Genomic DNA, 25,613 nt, shown 5'->3' on the forward strand with positions numbered 1-25,613 from the left:
GAACTGTGTGGTGGGTGCTTCGGTGGAGCTGTGTGGTAGGTGCATCTTTGGAGCTGTGTTGTGGGTGCCTCTGTGGAGCTGTGTGGTGGGTGCATCTGTTGAGCTGTGTGGTGGGTGCCTCGCTGGAGCTGTGTGGTGGGTGCATAGGTGGAGCTGTGTGGTGGGTGCATCGGTCGAGCTGTGTGGTAGGTGCCTCGGTGGAGCTGTGTGGTGGGTGCCTCGGTGGAGCTGTGTGGTGGGTGCCACGGTAGAGCTGTGTGGTGGGTGCATCGGTGGAGCTGTGTGGTGGGTGTATCGGTGGAGCTCTGTGGTGGGGGCATAGGTTGAGCTCTGTGGTGGGTGCATCGGTGGAGCTCTGTGGTGGGTGCATCAGTGGAGCTGTGTGGTGGGTGCCTCGGTGGAGCTGTGTCGGTGGAGCTGTGTGGTGGTTGCATCAGTGGAGCTGGGTGGTGGGTGCATTGGTGGTGCTGTGTCGGTGGAGCTGTGTGGTAAGTGCATCGGTGGAGCTGGGTGGTGGGAGCATCAGTGGAGCTGGGTGGTGGGTGCATCTGTGGAGCTGTATGGTGGGTGCCTCGGTGGAGCTGTATGGTGGGTGTATTGGTCTAGCTGTGTGGTGGGTGCATCGGTGGAGCTGTGTCGGTGGAGCTGTGTGGTGGCTGCATCGGTGGAGCTGTGTAGTGGGTGCATTGGTGGAGCTGTATGGTGGGTGCCTTGGTGGAGCTGTGTGGTGGTTGCATCAGTGAAGCTGTGTGGTTGGTGCATCGGTGGAGCTGTGTCGGTGGTGCTGTGTGGTGGCTGCATCGGTGGAGCTGTGTGGTGGGTGCATCGGTGTGGCTGTGTTGTGGGTGCATCGGTGGAGCTGTGTCGGTGGAGCTGTGTGGTAAGTGCATCGGTGGAGCTGGGTGGTGGGAGCATCAGTGGAGCTGGGTGGTGGATGCATCTGTGGAGCTGTATGGTGGGTGCCTCGGTGGAGCTGTATGGTGGGTGTATTGGTCTAGCTGTGTGGTGGGTGCATCGGTGGAGCTGTGTCGGTGGAGCTGTGTGGTGGCTGCATCGGTGGAGCTGTGTAGTGGGTGCATTGGTGGAGCTGTATGGTGGGTGCCTTGGTGGAGCTGTGTGGTGGTTGCATCAGTGAAGCTGTGTGGTGGGTGCATCGGTGGAGCTGTGTCGGTGGTGCTGTGTGGTGGCTGCATCGGTGGAGCTGTGTGGTGGGTGCATCGGTGTGGCTGTGTTGTGGGTGCATCGGTGGAGCTGTGTAGGTGGAGTTGTGTGGTGGGTGCATCGGTGGAGCTGTGTGATGGGTGCTTCGGCGGAGCTGTGTGGTGGGTGCATCGGCGGAGCTGTGTGGTGGGTGCATCGGTGGAGCTGTGTGGTGGGTGCTTTGGTGGAGCTGTGTGGGGGTGCATCTGTTGGAGCTGTGTGGTGGGTGCATTGGTGGAGCTGTATGGTGGGTGCCTCGGTGGAGCTGTGTGGGGGTGCATCTGTGGTGCTGTGTGGTGGGTGCATCGGTGGAGCTGTATGGTGGGTCCCTCGGTGGAGCTGTGTGGTGGGAGCATCGGTGGAGCTGTGTGGTGGGTGCATCGGTGGAGCTGAGTCGGTGGAGCTGGGAGGTGGGTGCATCGGTGGAGCTGTGTCGGTGGAGCTGTGTGGTGGGTGCATCGGTGGAGCTGTGTGGTGGGTGCATCGGTGGAGCTGTGTGGTGGGTGCATCGGTGGAGCTGTGTGGTGGGTGCATCGGTGGAGCTGTGTGGTGGGTGCCTCGGTGGAGCTGTGTGGTGGGTGCCTCGGTGGAGCTGTGTGGTGGGTGCATTGGTGGAGCTGTGTGGTGGGTGTATTGGTGGAGCTGTGTGGTGGGTGCATCGGTGGAGCTGTGTGGTGGGTGCCTCGGTGGAGCTCTGTGGTGGGTGCATCGGTGAAGCTGTGTGGTGGGTGCATCGGTGGAGCTTAGTGGGTGCATTGGTGGAGCTGTGTGGTGTGTGCATTGGTGGAGCTTAGTTGGACCATCGGTGGAGCTGTGTGGTGGGTGCATCGGTGGAGCTCTGTGGTGGGTGCATCGGTGGAGCTGGGTGGTGGGTGCATCGGTGGAGCTGGGTGGTGGGTGCATCAGTGGAGCTGTGTGGTGGGTGCATCAGTGGAGCTGTGTGGTGGGTGCATCGGTGGAGCTTAGTGTGTGCATTGGTGGAGCTGTGTGGTAGGTGCATCGGTGGAGCTTAGTTGGTGCATCGGTGGAGCTGTGTGGTGGGTGCATCGGTAAAGCTGTGTGGTGGGTGCATCGGTTGAGCTGTGTGGTGGGTGCCTCGGCGGAGCTGTGTGGTGGGTGCATCGGTGGAGCTGTGTGGTGGGCGCATCGGTAGAGCTGTGTGGTGGGTGCATCGGCGGAGCTGTGTGGGTGGGTGCATCGGTAAAGCTGCATGGTGGGTGCATCGGTGGAACTGTGTGCTTCGGTGGAGCTGTGTGGTGGGTGCCTCTGTGGAGCTGTGTGGTGGGTGCCTCTGTGGAGCTGTGTGGTGGGTGCATCTGTTGAGCTGTGTGGTGCGTGCATCTGTTGAGCTGTGTGGTGGGTGCATAGGTGGGGCTGTGTGGTGGGTGCATAGGTGGAGCTGCGTGGTAGGTGCCTCGGTGAAGCAGTGTGGTGGGTGCCTTGGTGGAGCTGTGTGGTGGGTGCATCGGTGGAACTCTGTGGTGGGGGCATCAGTGGCGCTCTGTGGTGGGGCATAGGTAGAGCTCTGTGGTGGGTGCATCGGTGGAGCTGTGTCAGTGGAGCTGTGTGGTGGGTGCCTCGTTGGAGCTGTGTGGTGGGTGCATCGGTAAAGCTGTGTGGTGGGTGCATCGGTTGAGCTGTGTGGTGGGTGCATCGGTAAAGCTGCGTGGTGGGTGCATCGGTGGAACTGTGTGGTGGGTGCTTCGGTGGAGCTGTGTGGTGGGTGCATCAGTGGAGCTCTGTGGTGGGCCCATCAGTGGAGCTGTGTGGTGGGTGCATCGGTGGAGCTGTGTCGGTGGAGCTGTGTGGTGGGTGCCTCGGTGGAGCTGTGTGGTGGGTGCATCGGTAAAGCTGTGTGGTGGGTGCATCGGTTGAGCTGTGTGGTGGGTGCCCCGGCGGAGCTGTGTGGTGGGTGCCTCGGCGGAGCTGTGTGGTGGGTGCATCTGTGGAGCTGTGTGGTGGGTGCATGGGTAGAACTGTGTGGTGGGTGCATCGGCGGAGCTGTGTGGTGGTTGCATCGGTAAAGCTGCGTGGTGTGTGCATCGGTGGAACTGTGTGGTGGGTGCATTGGTGGAGCTGTGTCGGTGGAGCTGTGTGGTGGGTGCCTCGGTGGAGCTGTGTGGTGGGTGCCTCGGTGGAGCTGTGTGGTGGGTGCATCGGTGGTGCTTGGTGGTGGGTGCATCAGTGGAGCTGTGTGGTGGGTGCATCGGTGGAGCTGGGTGGTGGGTGCATCTATGGAGCTGTGTGGTGGCTGCATCTGTGGAGCTGTGTGGTGGCTGCATCGGTGGAGCTGTGTGGTGGGTGCATCGTGGAGCTGTGTGGTGGGTGCATTGGTGGAGCTGTATGGTGGGTGCCTCGGTGGAGCTGTGTGGTGGGAGCATCGGTGGAGCTGTGTGGTGGGTGCATCGGTGGAGCTGAGTCGGTGGAGCTGGGTGGTGGGTGCATCGGTGGAGCTGTGTCGGTGGAGCTGTGTGGTGGGTGCATCGGTGGAGCTGTGTGGTGGGTGCATAGGTGGAGCTGTGTGGTGGGTGCATCGGTGGAGCTGTGTGGTGGGTGCATCGGTGGAGCTGTGTGGTGGGTGCATCGGTGGAGCTGTGTGGTGGGTGCCTCGGTGGAGCTCTGTGGTGGGTGCATCGGTGATGCTGTGTGGTGGGTGCATCGGTGGAGCTTAGTGGGTGCATTGGTGGAGCTGTGTGGTGGGTGCATTGGTGGAGCTTAGTTGGAGCATCGGTGGAGCTGTGTGGTGGGTGCATCGGTGGAGCTGTGTGGTGGGTGCATCGGTGAAGCTGTGTGGTGGCTGCATCGGTGGAGCTGTGTGGTGGGTGCATCGGTGGAGCTGTGTGGTTGGTGCATCAGTGGAGCTGTGTGGTGGGTGCATCGGTGGAGCTGTGTCGGTGGAGCTGTGTGGCGGGTGCATCGGTGGAGCTGGATGGTGGGTGCATCGGTGGAACTGTGTAGGTGGAGCTGTGTGGTGGGTGCATCGGTGGAGCTGGGTGGTGGGTGCATCAGTGGAGCTGTGTGGTGGGTGCATCGGTGGAGCTTAGTGGGTGCATTGGTGGAGTTGTGTGGTGGGTGCATCGGTGGAGCTTAGTTGGTGCATCGGTGGAGCTTAGTTGGTGCATCGGTGGAGCTGTGTGGTGGATGCATCGGTAGAGCTGTGTGGTGGGTGAATCGGTTGAGCTGTGTGGTGGGTGCATCGGTTGAGATGTGTGGTGGGTGCATCGGTTGAGCTGTGTGGTGGGTGCATCGGTTGAGCTGTGTGGTGGGTGCCTCGGCGGAGCTGTGTGGTGGGTGCATCGGTGGAGCTGTGTGGTGGGTGCATCGGTAGAGCTGTGTGGTGGGTGCCTTGGTAAAGCTGTGTTGTGGGTGCATCGGTGGAGCTGTGTTGTGGGTGCATTGGTGGAGCTGTGTTGTGGGTGCATCGGTGGAGCTGTGTGGTGGGTGCTTTGGTGGAGCTGTGTGGTGGGTGCATCGGTTGAGCTGTGTGGTGGGTGCATCGGTTGAGATGTGTGGTGGGTGCATCGGTTGAGCGGTGTGGTGGGTGCATCGGTTGAGCTGTGTGGTGGGTGCCTCAGCGGAGCTGTGTGGTGGGTGCATCGGTGGAGCTGTGTGGTGGGTGCATCGGTAGAGCTGTGTGGTGGGTGCCTTGGTAAAGCTGTGTTGTGGGTGCATCGGTGGAGCTGTGTTGTGGGTGCATTGGTGGAGCTGTGTTGTGGGTGCATCGGTGGAGCTGTGTGGTGGGTGCTTTGGTGGAGCTGTGTGGTGGGTGCTTCGGTGGAACTGTGTGGTGGGTGCGTGCTTTGGTGGAGCTGTGTGGTGGGTGCTTCGGTGGAACTGTGTGGTGGGTGCTTCGGTGGAGCTGTGTGGTAGGTGCATCTTTGGAGCTGTGTTGTGGGTGCCTCTGTGGAGCTGTGTGGTGGGTGCATCTGTTGAGCTGTGTGGTGGGTGCCTCGCTGGAGCTGTGTGGTGGGTGCATAGGTGGAGCTGTGTGGTGGGTGCATCGGTCGAGCTGTGTGGTAGGTGCCTCGGTGGAGCTGTGTGGTGGGTGCCTCGGTGGAGCTGTGTGGTGGGTGCCACGGTAGAGCTGTGTGGTGGGTGCATCGGTGGAGCTGTGTGGTGGGTGTATCGGTGGAGCTCTGTGGTGGGGGCATAGGTTGAGCTCTGTGGTGGGTGCATCGGTGGAGCTCTGTGGTGGGTGCATCAGTGGAGCTGTGTGGTGGGTGCCTCGGTGGAGCTGTGTCGGTGGAGCTGTGTGGTGGTTGCATCAGTGGAGCTGGGTGGTGGGTGCATTGGTGGTGCTGTGTCGGTGGAGCTGTGTGGTAAGTGCATCGGTGGAGCTGGTTGGTGGGAGCATCAGTGGAGCTGGGTGGTGGGTGCATCTGTGGAGCTGTATGGTGGGTGCCTCGGTGGAGCTGTATGGTGGGTGTATTGGTCTAGCTGTGTGGTGGGTGCATCGGTGGAGCTGTGTCGGTGGAGCTGTGTGGTGGCTGCATCGGTGGAGCTGTGTAGTGGGTGCATTGGTGGAGCTGTATGGTGGGTGCCTTGGTGGAGCTGTGTGGTGGTTGCATCAGTGAAGCTGTGTGGTGGGTGCATCGGTGGAGCTGTGTCGGTGGTGCTGTGTGGTGGCTGCATCGGTGGAGCTGTGTGGTGGGTGCATCGGTGTGGCTGTGTTGTGGGTGCATCGGTGGAGCTGTGTCGGTGGAGCTGTGTGGTAAGTGCATCGGTGGAGCTGGGTGGTGGGAGCATCAGTGGAGCTGGGTGGTGGGTGCATCTGTGGAGCTGTATGGTGGGTGCCTCGGTGGAGCTGTATGGTGGGTGTATTGGTCTAGCTGTGTGGTGGGTGCATCGGTGGAGCTGTGTCGGTGGAGCTGTGTGGTGGCTGCATCGGTGGAGCTGTGTAGTGGGTGCATTGGTGGAGCTGTATGGTGGGTGCCTTGGTGGAGCTGTGTGGTGGTTGCATCAGTGAAGCTGTGTGGTGGGTGCATCGGTGGAGCTGTGTCGGTGGTGCTGTGTGGTGGCTGCATCGGTGGAGCTGTGTGGTGGGTGCATCGGTGTGGCTGTGTTGTGGGTGCATCGGTGGAGCTGTGTAGGTGGAGTTGTGTGGTGGGTGCATCGGTGGAGCTGTGTGGTGGGTGCATCGGTGGAGCTGTGTGGTGGGTGCCTCGGCGGAGTCGTGTGGTGGGTGCATCTGTGGAGCTGTGTGGTGGGTGCATCGGTGAAGCTGTGTGGTGGGTGCATCTGTGGAGCTGTGTGGTGGGTGCCTCGGTGGAGCTGTGTGGTGGGTGCCTCGGTGGAGCTGTGTGGTGGGTGCCTCGGTGGAGCTGTGTGGTGGGTGCATCGGTGGAGCTGTGTGGTGGGTGCATCGGTGGAGCTGTGTGGTGGGTGCATCGGTGGAGCTGTGTGGTGGGTGCATCGGTGGAGCTGTGTGGTGGGTGCATCGGTGGAGCTGTGTCTGTGGAGCTGTGTGGTGGCTGCATCGGTAGAGCTGTGTGGTGGGTGCCTCGGTGGAGCTGTGTGGTGGGTGCATCGGTGGAGCTGTGTCGGTGGAGCTGTGTGGTGGCTGCATCGGTGGAGCTGTGTGGTTGGTGCATTGGTGGAGCTGTGTGGTTGGTGCATTGGTGGAGCTGTGTGGTGGGTGCATCTGTGGAGCTGTGTGGTGGGTGCCTCGGTGGAGCTGTGTGGTGGGTGCCTCGGTGGAGCTGTGTGGTGGGTGCATCGGTGGAGCTGTGTGGTGGGTGCATTGGTGGAGCTGTGTGGTGGGTGCATTGGTGGATCTGTGTGGTGGGTGCATCGGTGGAGCTCTGTGGTGGGTGCCTCGGTGGAGCTCTGTGGTGGGTGCATCGGTGAAGCTGTGTGGTGGGTGCATTGGTGGAGCTTAGTGGGTGCATTGGTGGAGCTGTGTGGTGGGTGCATTGGTGGAGCTGTGTGGTGGGTGCATTGGTGGAGCTGTGTGGTGGGTGCCTCGGCGGAGCTGTGTGGTGGGTGCCCCGGCGGAGCTATGTGGTGGGTGCCTCGGCAGAGCTGTGTGGTGGGTGCCTCGGCGGAGCTGTGTGGTGGGTGCCTCGGCGGAGCTGTGTGGTGGGTGCATCGGCGGAGCTGTGTGGTGGGTGTAGCCCATGAACTATGGATCGAAAGGCACCTGGGATCTGCGCCTCAGCCAAGGAGAGGACACGGGGCTTCCAAATAGCCAGGTATTGTTTAAGAGCAAACTAGTCTCCTGGCAGCTGCAATTTGTTCTTCTTCCAAAACATCAAAATACAAAACGAGTCTGGGAGAAGGCAGACAAGCCCTCGGCATTGCTGTGGTGGGGAGGGGGGGGGGAGAGGCAAGAAGGGAAGAATAGGGGAGAGTAAGGGTGATGAGACGCACGGGGAGCAGCAGCCTTTGATGTGCCGGCCGGCCGTGGGCAGTGAATAATTAGGGGAGGAGAAATGCCCGAGCGCACGCTGGGGAAAGCTTGTGGGAGGGAGGCTGGTGGCTTTGATGCTGTGCACGTGCTTTTTCACGGGCACAGCATCAAATCGCCCCTTTGGTTAAGCTCTGGATAAGCCCCAATATGTCTCAACATCTGCAATGCTTGCGCATTGGCAGAGGTCGAGCCCTAAAAACTACGAAAGCTTTGAAAACAAATAAACGGAAAGGTGGGAAGATACTCATGCAAAAAAAAGCATGAAACAACAAACTACTCATCGCAATGCGGCAACCAGGCGGACATTAGTAAAGCCAGCATCAAAAAGGGCCCCATGATCAATCCCATCTTCCAGATAAGAAATAGTGTCACAACTTAAGCATCCCTCGCGAAAAACTGTCAGAAAAACCCCAGGCAAACATGCCCGAATGTGCGGCACATGGAAGGACTACACAAGGAAAATGTACCATATTGCAACACCCAAATTTCTTTAAATCCACATGCAAAATCATTCGTTGAGGTGGTGAATACAAGTCATAGCAAAATAGCCAATGGAACAGAAATTTGCGACCTCACAGTTGTGCCATTGAGAGGGAAAGAAATTAAGGAACTAAAGGTAAAGTCAGAGATCAGCAACAAAATGACCTCCCATTCTACAGATCAGATGCCCATTGAATGGCAATCAGGCGATAACATTGAGTTATTGACACTAGCAGCAGAGAAGGAACCCGGCTCACGGAAAATCCTTCAAACATATACAGAATGATCCATCAATCCACTTCACGTTTTGCGGTCAGCCGAACGTTGTGCGAGGAGCAGGGGAGAAAAGAAGAGCAGTCAGCAGGCTGCGTGCGGTTGAGCTGAGCCGAGCACTGAGAGAACAACGCTGCCGCCGCAAGTGAAACCGCAGGGGAACCGCAGCCGGAGAGCAGCAGAGGCGCGGAGGTGTAAACCGGGACCGGGACCTGTTGTCTTGGTCTCCCGCTTGGCTCCCTCCCTGCCTGCCTGGCCCTCCCACTACTGACCCTCTGAGGTGGCTCCGTGCGAACTTCTGCAACACTGCTCCGGCATCTGCCGGGCCTTGGATTTCCCCGCGCCGATTGATTGCAGAGTCCGTTCTAACCCCATCCTACCCCGGCTTGAGGCAGCGGAGAAGCGGACCTCGTCTTGCCTCACCTTGCCTTGCCGCCGACGCGCCTTGGTGCAGGCGGCGGGGGTCAGGAGCCTTGGCGGTGGAGAGCTGCGTGCTCTCCCCCTTTTGAGCCCGGCGACTTCTCGGGGGGGGCTTCCTGTCGGCGCTGGTGTCATTCTCGGCGTGGCTGGTCCCTCCCTTGGCACGGCTGAGTCCGTGGGCTCCGCCTGGCATCACGGCTGGAACCGCAGACTTTCTTGTTTGGACCCGGCCGGAGCCACAGGCCGCAGGCCATGCTTCAGTGCGGCGGTAGGCATTTCTCCAGCGCGGCAGAGGGTGTCGGCATTGTTGCAGCGCGCCTGGAGCCGCGAATCACGTCTGTCTAACGCAGCTGGCCTTTTGGGGCGGATCCGCTCATACGAGACACAGCTACTACCTCCCGAGCATACCTTATTCTGAACACGCCGTCCAGGTAATCTTGCTTCCGACTGTCCTTGCTATGTATACATATGTTTTTACATAGACGTACTCCCCTCAGGGCATCACTAAGAGTGACAGTTGTATACAGATATTATTCGAGTTATACAAGGCTCCCCACCCCCTTTTTTTGTTGATTTCAGTGCAATCCACATTCTGTATCACTGCCGATCCTTGTATTGGTGAAACCACCACATTGGAAGCAAGACACAGACAGACGTTCTCCCTGGAAGGGTACGTCATCACTCTATACCATACTTGTGCTAGTACCAGTCTGACATAGCTTAAGGACAAGGCACAATTTTTGAGACCGCTTGTGACTTTGTTTTGTTCCCATGTTCTTATCTATTTACAACAGCTGGTCGAAGCCAGGGTACCTTTACTCATGGTCACGGGCCCCGCCGGTTCGGAAATATCACCGGTGGAGCGGTGAGCCACTTTTATCAGTTTCACCCCCCATTTTTTCTTCTCTCGTCGCTTCTTCTCTGTTTCTCTTCATATTTCTTCGCATCCTTTGGAACTTACAGCGGCCCCGGAATTTAACTTTCTTTGTCTATCCACTTTTCTTTCTTTCAGACCTTCTTGCACTTCAACATTGGACCACAGGCATGAGCCACTCGGTCTCCACTCTTCTACACAGTGATTGAGTGACAACACGTGTGAAATGCGAGCATTTCTGTTTATTAATGAATATCGACCGTCACGTTATCACTCACCAAACTCTGTAATTCCGGCACTCGCAATTTATTATTCCAAATGATCTACATAGACAACACATTATTGGGCATCGTTTTGCAATTTTCCTATGGTGTTCATCCACTGGCACCCTCAGCTGAATGTCATTTACTCAGTATACACACTATCGGGGGCACGCAACGTTCTTAGGTTATTTGTTATTTTTTAGTACTCCATATATGGATATTGCTCACGCCGATGGATGCTATGTATAAAGAAACAGCAATGTTGTGAAAATTCGGTGAGATATTCCATAGTATATATTTTTGTATTTTCCCCAGCCCAGAGGAGTCGCAAAAACACTGTTCCTATGCGACGAAACACGTGTCGGCTGGCTGTTTTTGGAACAATTAAACACCCTGAACTGCAGCAACACCGCGCAGAGCTACTTATTCATTATTTTTGACTGTAACATTGTTCATTTGTGTTTGTACTCTGACACTACTGTTTATGATTTCCACAGTGTGTGCATAGGGCATGTGAATATATATTATATTGTATGCTGGTTTGTACCTACATACTTTGGGGTGGTTAAAGGGTCTTTTCCACCCGCCCTTTGTTTGCACCACAGCTACTATAAGTAAACCAATACACATTGCGTCCACTTCTGGCTGAGCGCCCAGTTGCCACTCTGAAGAACCAAAAACCCTTCTTTCTGTTACTTTAACGCGGCCGGAGCCACTAGTCCTCTTCCCAGTGCAGCGAAGGCCGCCAACGTTGTCACAGCGCGGCTGGAGCCGTGATTTACGAGACTAATGCGGCGTGGCACAAGCGACAATCATTGCCTTGAATCAACAGGAGCCACAAGGCATTTATTTAACGCAGCTGAAATCGCAAACACCATTCGCACGCGGCAGGAGCCGCAAGGCAGCACTCAAACGTGGTTGAAGCCGCATGCAGTAAGGTCAGTTAAAATTCTTCAGAAGCGCCAAAGTCCCCTACCCACATCCCTGCCCTGTGAGGGGGTTATATCAGCAAAAAAGCTATTTTACCGAAGTTGCAGGCAAGGAGCCTGAATCCACGCAGACACAGCCACTAGGTATCAGGGGGACCCAGTTCAAAAACTTTGGGAACTAAGCAGTAGTAATGACACTGTAGTCCTTTTTTTTCTTTTAAAGGGCTACTCTCCCACTTCTTTTTAAACGGGGCCCAAAAGCACCACCACAGTTTCAACAACATTTCTATGATCTATTATTTACTATCTCTACCGTCACGGAGAGCTTGAGACACAGATACTCGACCATTGCAGCTAGATAGCCTGGTAGCTCGGCAGCCCCTCAACTCAACTGTCCAACTATCACTTCAACAGCTCAATAGCTTAATAGCTCAACAGCTTAATAGCTAACCGGTTAGTAGCTTTAATAGTCCAACTACCTAAAAAGGAGGCTTCACTCTAACTTCTAACTCCTAACTCCCCGTAACTATATCAATCTTCCCTCTCGTGAACTCAGTGTAATCACAACTATGAGGACAAGAAACTCAAACCTGGTCCAACATCAAGAGAAGCCTCGCCCCCACAAATCAGCAAGGCGGCAAAAAAAATTAAAGCTGCTCTACCCCCCAGGAAGAGGGAGTTCCACACTAGGGTCAAGTCCCAAGGAGGACCAGCAAACAGGAGACTTACTAGCAGTATCAGCACCTGCAACTTCATCGGAAAGGGCTTTCAGTCCAGACGAGCCCATGGCTAACAGGACCAGTCTCAGCACCACAAAGAGAACAACTTGCACAGGCGGTAACAGAGATATAAGAGAATTCCTGCACCGCACAGCCCCTGGCGATAAAGCTGGTGAATCTAGAGGGGTGGCGTGCCCACCATGCACATCATGTACAGGGAAAATCACTAGAATCGTCAGAACGCCAACAGACGCCAATAGAACTATAGGACCCCACTCACCCAGGCATCTAGTCACTCCACTTTCACCGGAAATAATCTTTGTTCGAGGTGACAGAATATCAGAAACAAACACGGTACTAGTTACGTCCACCCATAACAGTCCACTTAACTCAGTAACTCAAAGATTAGTGGACACGCAAACGGGCCCCATGGCTAATGGAATCAACGGAGCCAATGGAGCCAACGGAGCCAAAGCTCACATAATTAGTGAAACAACAGAAACATCAGAAACCAATCCCTCAAACCTCAGTGGTCTCGCACAAGACAAAGATCCTTCGATCCTTAGTCCTCGAAGCGGGGGAGTGGAAAAAGAGCAGAAGCCCCCAATAATAGCAAATCACTTAGCACTAATCAATGAAGCCTTGATTTCAATGGCAAACGTGGCAATAATGCATGCAGATAAACCTGACGCTCAAATAAACATACTACAAACAGTTGCTGGTCTGATTTCAGGGATAGACTCCAAACTGGAACATTTGAGCTCACTAATACACAGAGCCCAGGCTAATACAACATCAATAGTCAAACAAGAGGGCTGTGGCTGCAGCCCTATACTGCACAACCTAGAAAAGCTTCCAGATATAATGAATATGCTAATCGAGGATCTTAAGAATGAAGTTAGCAGGCAACGGAACATCTCACACTCCCGGCAAAACACCAAGGAGCCCTCCAACACAAAAGATTCACAAACTAATGACAAAGAATCCTCACAAGACACGATAAGGGCAGTGACCGAGCATCTACGCAGGGCTGATGAAACTGCAACAAAAAACAGCCCCATCCCTGATAACGACCACGGATCCCAAATTAATCCAAAACTGGCAAGCCCAGACACCCACCATCTCTCCCGAAAAAACAAGAAAAAATTCAAAAAGCTGAACAAACAGAGAAAAAAAAAAAAACAATAATGGCTCCATTCGGAAGTGGTTGCTGCCCGAAAACCAGGAGACCGACGCCCATATCGATGATCAACATGAGACCAATACTCCACCTCAGACTGAAAACATAGACAAAAACATCACATGCTCAGAAATACCAGGTAAAAATAACTTTCAAATTAACTTGATCATTGTGGATCACTCCACAGGCCACCAGTTAGATCCTATGGATATGAGGGAACAAAAACAAAGCTGGCGCGCTAACCAATCACAAGGCCAACAAGCCGGGGAAGGAAACCAGGACTTACAGAGAGATCGGGACCTAATTTAAAAAGCCCCCTGTTCACTAAACCAGCGGACAAAAGAACGAGCAGCAGGAACCAAGAAACCCCAAAAATAAATAAACAAATTACCACACCACTACCAGATCATAGGGCATCTAAAGGCAACATTGAGTCTACCAATAACAGAGAGATGAAACCTAGGCCAACTAGGCCACGGTCCAAGATGACATTTCAGCAGACCGCGGCTATATCAAACCGGGTAGAGGTTGAGTTGGACATCCTGGTACAGGCAACCCCAAACTCTACAAAGGCCCAAGACCCGCAGGAGGCAATCACTCTACAAAATCTGACATCTACAAACCTCTACAACCGGAAAATATTGCTGTACCCTGAATACGTCTCACAGGGTAAGTGGAATATTCTTAACCGCAGCAATCCTCTAAAACTCTGTGCAAATATTCAAGGTCTAGAAAAGAAAAAAACAACGGACATTGAGAGTGTTTCTTTCCTCACCCCAGGCCCAAGCGAGACCAATGAGACCACAGAACTAATCTTTACCAGTCTAGCCATTGCTGAGGCCTTGAAAAGAAACCATAAGCTATTGGAAAACTGGGGCATAAAAATGATGACCCAGCCTGTGCTAAAATATCCAATGATCTTAAAAAAACAGCGACTCGAAGTACCCATCAATACTCAAAAAAAGCCATTCACGAACGACTTGACCTATTCAGCGCCACAAGTCGAGTCCATCCTCCATGGTACCAAAGGTGGCACAAAAATAAATCTCACCAACGAAAGTCTCATCAAAATAACAACAAGTTTGGGACAGGGCACCCGCTCTTGCTCAATTAAGGGGAATATCAGTAAAGACTAGTCTTGGTTGCCACGGGCTTTAAATTCAAGCCCCTAATATCCGTTCCTCTGCAAGCAAGGAGATCGTTCAGCACCTGCCGAAAAATGGCTCAGCCAAGCACAGCAACTCAACGGTCAGCATTCGAAGATTAAACATCATGACCTGGAACGTTTCAGGGATTACAAAGCTCGTGCAAAACCCAGCGACATTGGCATTTTTGGAAGGAGCCGACTTAATCTGCACCCAAGAAACATGGGCAACAAAACCAATATCAATAAGAGGTTATGCAGAATATTGCAAACCAGCTATCAAAGACGACATATTTGGAAGACCCTCAGGAGGGATTTCCATATACACTAAGCAGTCGCTGAAAATTCATTTTACAGAAATAAAAACCACATCAAGCATGTTTCTGGCGGGCACTGTGAAAGGTCTCTCCACGACCAACGACCCATTCCCAATACTCTTAATTAATGTTTACTTCAACTCCCTTGGGCCAGGTGCCAAGGATACACTCACCCTGCTGATAAGTCAGATAGAAACTCTGCTCTTACAGTTTGCACCAATGGAATCCATCATCCTTGGGGACTTTAACACACATAACATAGGGGACACTGCAACACAAAGCAACCATTCTGGGGCTACAGACGCTTTCAACGCCCTAATGCAGACTCATAACCTGCTAACAGCACACTCTCTGTTTTTAAGGAACAAGCCAGGGGTTTTCTTTGACCCCACATACAACAATCAAACGACAATAGACTATATCTTACTAAGCAAAAAAATACAAAATCTCATGTCAAACTACGCAGTGCACCCGCGAAAGGAAAGTGATCATGCCGCCTTAACAACTACGTTAAACCTCACAGCAGACATACGTCACACTCTACGCTGCATTGGGGAATCTAATGGAGAAGAACTGCATAAGCTACTAAGAAGAATCAAATGGGGGCCAGCGCCAATCAACAAGTCTGACAAATGGGAAAAAACACATGGGCAGGCTGGCTACTTAGCGCAAATAACAGGGGCGCTATAGAAGAATGGGACCGATCCGCCAGCGAATTGGCCTCACTGCTTTGAGGAGATACAATAAGCACAATCCCCCGACAACCATCACATACTTTTGGCCTCGTCCCAGCAATTAAAGAGAGTGGCAAACAACTAAATGCCAAACGCAGGGCTTATTGGAAAACCGGCTCAGCATCGGCCAAAAGGCTACTTAAAGAAGCCGCAAAAAGTCACTCTAAGGAAGTCTGGGCCGCGAAATGTGAATGCATTGAGGCAAAATGGCTGAAGATCTTTGACTTGCTGAGACCCTGCAAATCCCAAGAGTTCTGGAGATACCTAAATACTCTAACTCAAGGAGACACTCACAGAGAGAACTCACTCGATGCAAGCACCTGGGTCGCTCACATAAAAACACTGTGCAAAGAAGATCGAAGTAGACCTTCCTTAAACAAAGGCCTTAATGCGAGCAAAGAACTAACTGCACATACATCAGAAACATTGGACGATGACGCTCCTCCAGGCAAAACTTTAGTATGTACAATCTTAAAAAAGATTAGACATAATGGGGCACCAGGTCCTAACGGCCTGCCTGGGTCCCTCTTCAGGGCCGACACAGACTTCTGGACAGATAATCTGACCCAGTTATATGCCGAATGCCGGTTCTTGGGAGACATTCCAGACTCCTGGAGAGGGTCGCTTCTGCACCCAATACATAAGAAAGGGCCGAAATCCGATCCAAAAAATTACAGCATGATCGCCCTGTTGGACATCGAGGGCAAGGCCTATGCAAGTACCCTTCTGGCGGAACTATCAAACTGGGTCAGCACTGAAGGCCTTCTGCCCTTCTTCCAAACAGGGTTTAGACCTGGGACATCAACGATGGCCAACATATTTGCCCTCTCATATCTAGTCCAACAAGCTGTGTCCCGCCAAAGCCTCCCTCTCTTTGCTTGTTTTATTGATTACTCTGCAGCTTTTGATGGCGTAGATCGTTCCATCCTCTGGCAGAAATTGGCACGATAGAATATCAATCCATCTTTATTACAAGCAATTCAATCACTGTATTCAAGAACTTGGGTTAGAATCAAACTCTTGAGCGAATCTGCTACAGAGAAAATCGACACGGATCACGGCCTAAAGCAAGTGTGCGTCTTAGCTCCGATGCTCTTCAATTTAATCACCGCAGACATGGGCCAAGCTTTGACTGGAGCCACATTAGCAACACCTAGGATTGGGCGCACTAAGATCCAACTAATGCAATATGCTGATGACCTGGTACTCCTAGATCACTCTAAAATAGGCTTACAAAAAGCACTCACGGCTCTGGCAACTTACAATGTTAAAAATAAGTTGGTTGCCAACTCATCAAAATCCAAAACAGTAATTTTTGGGCAATACCCCCCCCAAAAAAACTGGCAAAATGGAGGCTTGGCCAGATGACTCTGGACTGTACACAGCACTACAACTACTTGGGGGTCCGGTTTAGCGAAACAGGCCGCCCAGGAGTCCATCTCCATAGCCCCACAACAATGGCTATTCAAAGAGTCCTGAGGGCAAAATTAATGCCATCTCTTAATTACGCACAACAGGCATTTCCAGGAAAACTAGCGAAAGACCTAGAAAAAATCCACTCTACTGCTTATAAAAAGGTATTCCATCTACCCGCCTGCACTGCACTCTGTCCGGAGAGCTCCTAATTGAGCCCGGAGGGGCCCCCTCTACATACCTTGCAGAGAGGCCCCCTCAATTATCGTTACGCCAGTGTATTCGGGCAGGAAAGCGCCTTTGATGGCTGTCAAAATGGAAGTAAAAGTATTGTAAAATATGCATTGCAGAAGGGTTTGGCACTTTTGTTTCTCATTTTACTGCTGTCTCTGGGAAGTGGGTGTTCTCAGTGTGGTTTCAGCTCCTAGCAGTGATCTGCTATTACTTAATTTCTAGTGTTTTACAGCACTTTAGTGAACTTTTATATTAATATTTGTTTAAATGAGCTGTCTCTCCTTAGTTATAGCTCTGCTCTGCTCTCTGCTGTCACTGACAGCTCAGGCTTCCCAGGGAAGCTCGTACACCTCCCTGTCCTGACTCCATGGTTGCCGGCATCCCTGTGCCTGCCTCATTGACAACCTAGCAGCTCGCCAACAAGCCCCCCGTGCACCTCACAATCTCCCTAATGTTTTCTTTTACTGACTTTTACTCATCCTGATGGAATCGAAAGGTGATCAAGCGTCTTACACATATTTGTTCTACTGTTTAAAAGCGGATGTTACATCCACACTGCAATAAGAGAAAAGCTTGCAGTAAACAATCACCGAAATATCTCTTGTGCATAAATGCATTCCTTATCCATCCATCTTCATCACGCTGGCCGCTTTCAAAGCTTGCAAACTATCTTTATTTTTTTTTTTTTTAGTTCAACAAGATTTTATTGAGAGAAATAATGATCCAAATAATAGCAGTCAAAATACAAAAAGGTGATACACTCCAATGTGAGTAAAACGTGAAAAACCAAACATGGATATCATTTGATCAATAATTCAATTATATGGAAATAAAATTAGAAAGAAGGGAATCAATAAGAAGTTACTAATATAAGTCAATAATGGGTATATCGTGCAGAACGTGGAACATATCAGCCTCTGAGATGAGGGAGGGGGAAGGGGAAGAAACAAGAGCAAAAGGAGGAAGGAAGGAAAGAAAGAAAGGGAAAAAATAGCAGTAGACAGAAAGAACGGGATGAGAGGACAGGAAAGAGGGAGAAAGAGAGAGGGAATCCCACAGGAATAGCTCAATGCAACGTAGCTAGTAGACCAAACATTAAGTAGACAAACCAACAGGAAAACGAGGGACTACACCTTGCGAGGAGAGGTCCATGTATTCATCCAATGATGCCCAAATCCCACTTGAAATGTAAGGCGATAGGTGTGCTAGATCTACTGAGGTGTGAGCACTGCGTAAGAAGGAAACCCATGCCCACCACGTATGGTAAGAGACTGATGAGAAGGATTTCCAATCCATAAGGATAACCTTTACCGCAATAGATAACAGAAGATCTAACAGCTGTAATTGTACCAAATCAAGGGGAAGGGGCGTAGGAGCAGCCCAGGGACCTAATATAACTAGAGGAAAAGAGAGCTGGAGCTGAATGTCAAAGATGAGAGATAAATGTTGCTGAATAAGGTCCCAAAAAGGTTTAAGTAAGGAACAATTATAGAACATATGAGGGAAATCCCCCGCCTCCAGGCCACAACTCCAACAGAGATCATCTTCTTTAAGGTTGAGAGAATGAAGACGTACAGGAGTCCAGTGGAGTAAGTTCATCGAGAAAAACTTGGACTGTATAAGGGAAGGAGCTATTTTGTTACGAAGCGCAAATTTGCTAATGGATTGCCAAGCTTCAGAGGACAAATGATCTGTAATATTGTGATCAAAATGACGCATCCATTTTTGTTGTGCAACCGTCTGGTCAGGAAGCGAAGTAGAAGATAGAAACTTGTATATGTGGGAGGCAACATGACCAGCTTTGAGCCAAATACAAAATAGCGAGACGGTAGGGGAGGAGGGGTGAAAACGAGTTTTGGAGATGGCAACCTTGATTTTAAGAAAGGTATAGAAGTCTAGATTAGTTAGAGAGTGATTGAGCGCTAAGGTAGAAAAAGGTAAAGGCTCCCCAGAGTCACTATACAGATGTTGCACAAGAGAGACACCTTTCGTAGCCCAATATGACATGAGGGTGGGAGTGATATTAAGTTTAATTTTGGAATTACGCCAAATGGAAGACCATCTAGTTTTGTGCAGAGGAAATGCCATCTTCCTGTCTACTCTCTTAATTGCGGAAATTGTATCAATAATTATAGAGCGGGAAAACAGAATGTGGAAAGTGGAGGTAGTACAGAGAGAGGCAATTGGTAGAGGTGCAGCTAAGTCCTGTTCTATGTGTAGCCATAAAGGAGTATGATGGGATGGAGGAGAAAACCATAAGGCCCCCTGAGAGGCCAAGAAAGCCGTCTGATATTTTTCCCAATCCGGAAAATTACACCCCCCCATATCACAGGGTCTACGTAAATATTTATATGCTAACCGAGCGCGTTTACCATTCCAAAGAAATTTGGCGGTGATCCCATCGATTTCCCGAAAAAAAGAGTCGGATAGTTTCATCGGAATCATGGATGAGACAAAATTAATAATCGGCGTGATCATCATTTTTAGGGTTTGTAGGCGACCCCACCACGAAATATGTTTCGGAGACCATGTATCCAGAAGATGACGAACCTTAGTAAGAGTTTGAGATTCATTATAGGCAACCGTGGTATGTAGCGTGGAACAGAAATAGATGCCGAGATATTTGAGATGGGTAGATTGCCACTTAAAGCCAGCCGAACCCATATGAGCAGGGAAACAGTAGGCATTTAAAGGAAACATTTCTGTCTTATCTCTGTTTAGAGTGTATCCGGATACTTTAGAGAACAAAGAAATGGTGTCAGAGATAGCAGGGATGGCCAACGCTATATCATCTGAGAAAATGAGAACATCGTCAGCGTAGGCAGCCGTTTTAAGACAATGAGGGCCAAAGGAAAAGCCTTTGATATCAGGATGTAAATCAATCAGCCGAAGGAGAGGATCGATAGATAACAGAAACAAGAGAGGGGATAAGGGACACCCTTGCCTCGTGCCCTGACAAAGATTAAAAGAAGAAGAAGTAGCACCATTAACTCTAATGTTAGCTTTAGGTTGGGAGTATAGAGACATAACCATGTTAATAAAAGAGTCTCCGAGGTTATGTGCACATAAGACCGCTCGAAGGAAAGGCCAAGAGACCTTATCGAAGGCCTTTTCCGCATCGAGGGCTAAGGCCGCGGCAGGTAATTGGGACCGCTTAGCCGCTCCAATAATATGACAGAAAGTGCGGATATTGTCTCTTGCCAGTCTACCCTTAACAAATCCAGTTTGGGATGGATGTACTAGATGAGGAATAAAAGATTCTAGACGTTTAGCCAAAATTTTAGCAAAAATCTTCGCTTCCATATTAAGAAGCGAGATAGGGCGGAAATTCTTAGGATCTGAATGATCCTTACCTTCTTTCGGGATCACCACTATTGTGGCATCAGCAGCTGTACCAGAAACAGAACCATTACGAATGAAAGTGTCAAAGACAGCTTGTAGCTTAGGAACAAGTAGCGGAAGAAAGGTTTTATAAAATAAGATCGGGTATCCGTCTGGACCAGGAGCTTTCCCCGAGCGGGTGGCCTTGATAGCAGCCGCTATTTCCTCCGGTGAGATAGGAGCATTCAGAGTAGAGCGATCTCCTTCTGAGATTGATTGAATCGGAATTGTTTTTAAAAAGTCCTGGCAATTGTCAAAAGAAGCCTGGTTAGAGGGGGTGTATAATTTATTATAGAAATCGCGAAAGACTTCAAGAATCTCCTCAGTTTGGAATTTGGTAGAGCCAGTGTGGTCTTTAATAGAAGAGATCTGGGAGGACTTATAGGAAGAGTCTTGGAATTTTAGCGTGGCAGCCAAGAGTTTCCCAGCGCGATTCTTTAAAAGTAACTTTTTGGACTTTTGCGCCTGGAAACCGATATGAGCTCTGTTAGTGACAATAGTATTATATTTGTATTTTAGGAGCTTAATTTGTTGTAGGTTAGTCGGATCTTTAGTATGTCTAAAGGAGGCCTCCAGAGTTTTGATGTTAGAAGATAAGTCAGTAAGTTCCCTCTTAATCGTCAAGTTGCGTTTGGACATGCATGCTATAACTTGGCCCCGAAAAGTACACTTAAAAGAGTCCCATAGAATTATTGGAGAAGAAACCGAGTCCTCATTTTCACGGAAAAAAGTGTTTATGTCCGTGGAGAATTTATCCACTTGATCAGAGTCATGTAACACTTCCGTATTAAGCCTCCAGGAACGACCACGCGGTTTCGGCGCAAAGGACATAAGCGTAAAAGTGACCGCAGCATGATCGGAAATGACAATGGGATGAATCAGCGGAGAGGAAGAAGCTGAGACAAGAGAGGAGTGAACCAGGAGATAATCAATACGAGAGAATGAGGAATGAGGGGAAGAAAAGAAAGTAAAGTCACTGCCAGTGGGATTATGGAGACGCCAAATATCATGTAATTGAGCATTGGAACACATGTTAATCATCTGCTTATGTGCTTTAGGTGGACGAAACTGGAATGCAGAGTTCCTGTCTAATAAAGGATCCATTGGTAAGTTAAAATCGCCACCAACAATGAGATTGCCAGCATGAGGGGTGTCATGCAATTTTTTAGAAATGGATTGCCAAAAGGCTGGGTTATCCACATTCGGGGCATATATATTCATAACAAACAAGTCATGTTGTCCATCCGACAATTTAGATAGAAGCCAGCGACCCTCAGAATCGTGTTCAGAAGAGACGATTGATAATCCTGACTTCCTTGAAACTAACATAAGCACACCATTGCGTTTACCAGAAGCATCAGAACAAGACACATCCGACACCCATTCCTTCTTTAAAAATAAAGCTTCTCTACTGGTAATTTTAGATTCTTGAAAGAGGACTAAGTCTGCCGAGAGCGACTTACAATAATCCAGGATTTTAGATCGTTTTACTGGATGATTTAATCCCTTAACATTAAGGGATAACACATTTAAACCTGACATGGAACAAAGGGGGATACAAACGGAGACAGCATTGATGACAAACAAAAAACGGGGTGCAAACAAACAGTGTGCCAGCTATTAAGCAAAATAGATGTTACTGGAGCCACCATGTGGGAGAACCAGGAAAAAAGAAAGGCCAGAAGAGAAGAAAGACAAGAAGAGAAAAAGAAAAGAAGCAGAGGGGGAGGTCTAAAAGAGACCCACATCATGCAAGGGAGAACGTGGAAAGGGCGAGTAGGGGACCGTATTAAGAGCAAAAAATTGGTAAGGAGAAACAGCCCAATTATTAGAAAAAATCTCACGAAAATAAATAAACCACATGAAGAAACAGCCGAACTCAGTGCAAAAACATTTTGAAAATGGGGAGCTGAGACGCTATAAGAGGAATAACACACTTCAGGGTAGATGAGCGATACCATAACATGAACAAGATCATATAATGAAGAACAATTGAATCAAGAATGCAAAAAAAAAACTTAATTACGCAATAAACAACCTAAATAATATGTAACTTTACATAACTATAGTGACGAATAGTCAGCTACTTCACATATTAATAATAACAAGAATTACATAACTATACTATAGAGTGAAACCGTAGAAGGAGAAAAAGAAAAAAATAAGTGCAAGAGAGGAGCATGTAGAGACAAGGAAGAGACAAATATGGAAAAGGGAAAGGAGCAGAAACCGAAAGGAGAATACTACTTCGCTATAGTAGCACAATAACTAGCATAAGGTAAAAATGTGAAGAAAAAGTGCTAGTGAAAAAAGAAATAGTATATTGAATACAAGCAAGAAATCTGCACCCAATAACTAGAACAAGGCCAGTATCATGCAAAGGATAGACCAGAAAAAGAGGCTGAGAGGACAGAATTGAGAAGGAAGAAGAGATTCAAGAGCAGTATGGAGAAGAGAAAGAGAAGAAGAAAAGTACAATAGCAGAGAGGTAAATTAGCGTGTAAAGACTACGAAAAAGAACGAAGAGGGATTCATCTTGAAAACAGTACAACCACAAGTATAGAGATAAACAGATCAGGTCACTGAGGCCCCAGGAGCCTGTGTTGTTGCTCTTTGAATCTCCATCTCTATTTCCTCCTGGTTGTCTAAGAACGTTGTCAAGTCTGCCGGTTCATCAAAGATCCTGGTACGTCCTTTATAAGTGATGCGAAACTTGGATGGACCTGAAAAGGAAAAAGGAATGCCCAGATCGGTGAGACGCTTCCGAAGATTCAAGAAGCCTTTCCGTCTTATGACTGTGTCTCTGGCAAAGTCTTGAGAAATGGAAATGCGATGACCCTCCCAGTTGAGTTGTTTAATCTTGCGCATATGAGACAGAATCAGTTCAGTGTGTTGATGTCTCAAGGGTTTAAAAATAATTGCTCTTGGCTGGGTGGCTGCCTTAGACCGAAACGTAGGAACACGGTGTGCCCTTTCAATCTCAAAATCTCTGTGAAAAGATAGTTGGAGTGTATCCGGAATCCAATGAGATAGAAACTCAATCATAGAGGAGGATGATTTCTCTGAGTCCTCCGGCAAACCAAAAATACGGAGATTGGATCTCCTATTACGGTCTTCCTGCTCCGTGAGGTCTCTGCGCAACGCCACCATAGAACGCTCCAATTGAGAAAGGGACCTGGATTGCTTTTGCATCCCATCCTCTGCAGAACTTATTCGTGTTTCCGTCGCTGATACACGAAGAGAAAGGGCTTTAAAATCATTCCGGATAGCAGACATTTCCACTTGCAGTAAGTCAGTGTTAGTCTTTGTTGACTGCGCAATTTCATGAACTTCATTCAGGCGCGCCAAAATGGTGTCCAATGTGGAAGCATTGTCTGTCTGAGGAGATTCAGGCGACGGAGAGACTGACTTAAGTCTTTTTAAAGATGCGCTCAGTTCCTTAGAGTCCCTGCTGTTCAATGGTCGACTCATAATGACAAGTGACGCAGCAGGAGCCTGAGAGAATACACTGGAATAGGCTGGAACACCAAAGTTGCGCAAAATATGTAGACTCAGTGTAGAACAGTGACAGTTTGCGCTCAAAACACGCAAAGGAAGAGAAGGTGTTCAAGTATGAGGAAAATTGCGCAGGAAATCACTTCAATAAAACAGAGCAGACACCTCCATGAAGAATGTGAGAGAAAAAATAAAAGCGAGCAGCTCAAAAGACCAGCCAAGAAGCAAGAAAGTAACATTCAAGGAAAAAGCATAAATGTTACCATTTCAGCCGTCGTGAGTAGAAACCCTCAGCCAAGCGCTGAAAACCGCAAGTTTGTATCCGCTGCAGCGCCTCAGAAGCCCGATGACAGGAGCGTCATGCGCGACAAAATGGCGGTCGCTCTTCAGGAATGCGAGCGCCTGTGAGGAAGAATTCAGGAAACATGTCCTCGGTAGCTGAGAACGCGGAAAGAACAGCGTCGTGAAGGTCACCGCATGTTCCGCCGCTGGTACGTGAAGTTTCAGGTCGCAAGGGCACGAAGAAGCGGAGAGAAACGCTCTACGGGACCAACTCACCCCGGAGCTCAAGCGCGGTACGCCATGCAACAGCGGCGCGCAAGCCACGCCCCCGCAAACTATCTTTATTTTAATTACAGCTGACGTTTGACAGAACATCTGCCATGAAGAACATCTGCCATGAGCCTGTTGTCTTTCCTGCTGAAAACAAGTTACTGCCTTTTGTAGCGACAGAATGTTCCTCTCACACACCCTACCGGCTTTCACTTAAAAGTAACAGGTCATTTACCACAAAGTGTTTTGGAATCACAAGAAGCAGATTAAAAAATCCGACTCAATTCAATTCAAGAAAGCTTTATTCGATTGTTGAAGCAATCATAAAAGCATACAAATAGTTCATACAAGACAATTTCATAAAAGCCATAATAATAATGTTATACATAATGAGATTGAAAGAATAAAAGATTACAGTATGAATCCTAAAGATTTGACCACCGTTACTGTGCAAAATGAGCATTCAAGTCACCATAAGTTTCCTTTGGTAAAGCACTTTTTTCAGAAAAGATACAATTCTCAGAACACAATTTTCATTAGCTAATAACTGTAAAAGTAACAGTGCCGGGTGACATTGTCGTAATCCAGATCTCTTTAAAAAAGGAACTAGAAACATCTGCCTTTCGCCTGAGTAAAATTTACAAAATAAAATAACATGGATCGTGGATTGGGGGGAGATAGAGTCACAAGGACAGGGTTGAAGATTATGTGACCAATCGTTCATGACAGGGAAAGTAACTAAACTATGGAAAGTCCCCAGCCTAAAACGGGTTAATAAGAATCTATCGTAGGCTCCTTGGACGAAAGACAGATAGGGTTAAATATTAAAAGTTGTTAAAATTAATTGATGATGAAGGACAGAGGGCTTTAAAATCTCTACCATCATTCTCTGGGTATCAAGCAGCATTAAATACTCTCTTCTCAAGTCCTTTCTGGATATTGTTACAATTTATTTATTTATTTATTTTTAACATTTGTTAAGCGCGAACAATTGCCCGCAGGCGTCTCGGCGCTGTACATTTGTTTGCTCTCCTGTGTACTTTTATGGAATGTTTAGAGATTAAATAACCATAGAAGAAGGATTCGTGAAATAATGTAACTGGCCCAGATCTCTAAAAAAATTATGGTCATAGCTCAGCCAAGGAATCTTCATGGCTCCTTCCAATTTCAATATGTCTGAAAGGATATCTCTATTTAATTTAGTTTGGAGTTTCGTCCACAGCCTGTGCCATAATAGCACAGGCTCTATCCTGATTGAGTCGGAGATGAACTGAATACCCAGTTCTGCACGGCAGACACATGCTGAGGTACTTTTCGGTACGGCTAAAATGTATTTTAAAAAGGAGTTTTCAACTATCTGTAGGGTGGAAAGATCAGCAAACCCCCACATTCCACTCCCATAAAGTGCAGCAGAAACACATTTAGCCTTATATACTTTGATTAGTTCTTCTGGTGGTCGCTTGCCAAGCTTCTTGGCGAAGATAATGAGTGCAGATGTAGAACGTAAAAGGGCTAATTTTTTAGCAGCCACTGCTTGTACCCAGGAGTCGTTCAGGGAAAAAAGGATACCCAGATAAGAGAATTTATTGGTTGCCT

At 49.4% G+C, this 25,613-nt stretch overlaps 1 protein-coding gene across 2 annotated transcripts in view; it reads left to right on the top strand.

Annotated features, from left to right (window-relative positions):
* Positions 1–25,613, top strand: part of LOC144768580 (sulfotransferase 1 family member D1-like) — a 348,385-nt gene that overhangs the window by 125,951 nt on the left and 196,821 nt on the right. The gene's annotated exons all lie outside the window — the stretch shown is intronic.

This window comes from Lissotriton helveticus, chromosome 7 (genome assembly GCF_964261635.1).
Source record: "Lissotriton helveticus chromosome 7, aLisHel1.1, whole genome shotgun sequence".
Lineage (NCBI taxonomy): Eukaryota > Metazoa > Chordata > Amphibia > Caudata > Salamandridae > Lissotriton > Lissotriton helveticus.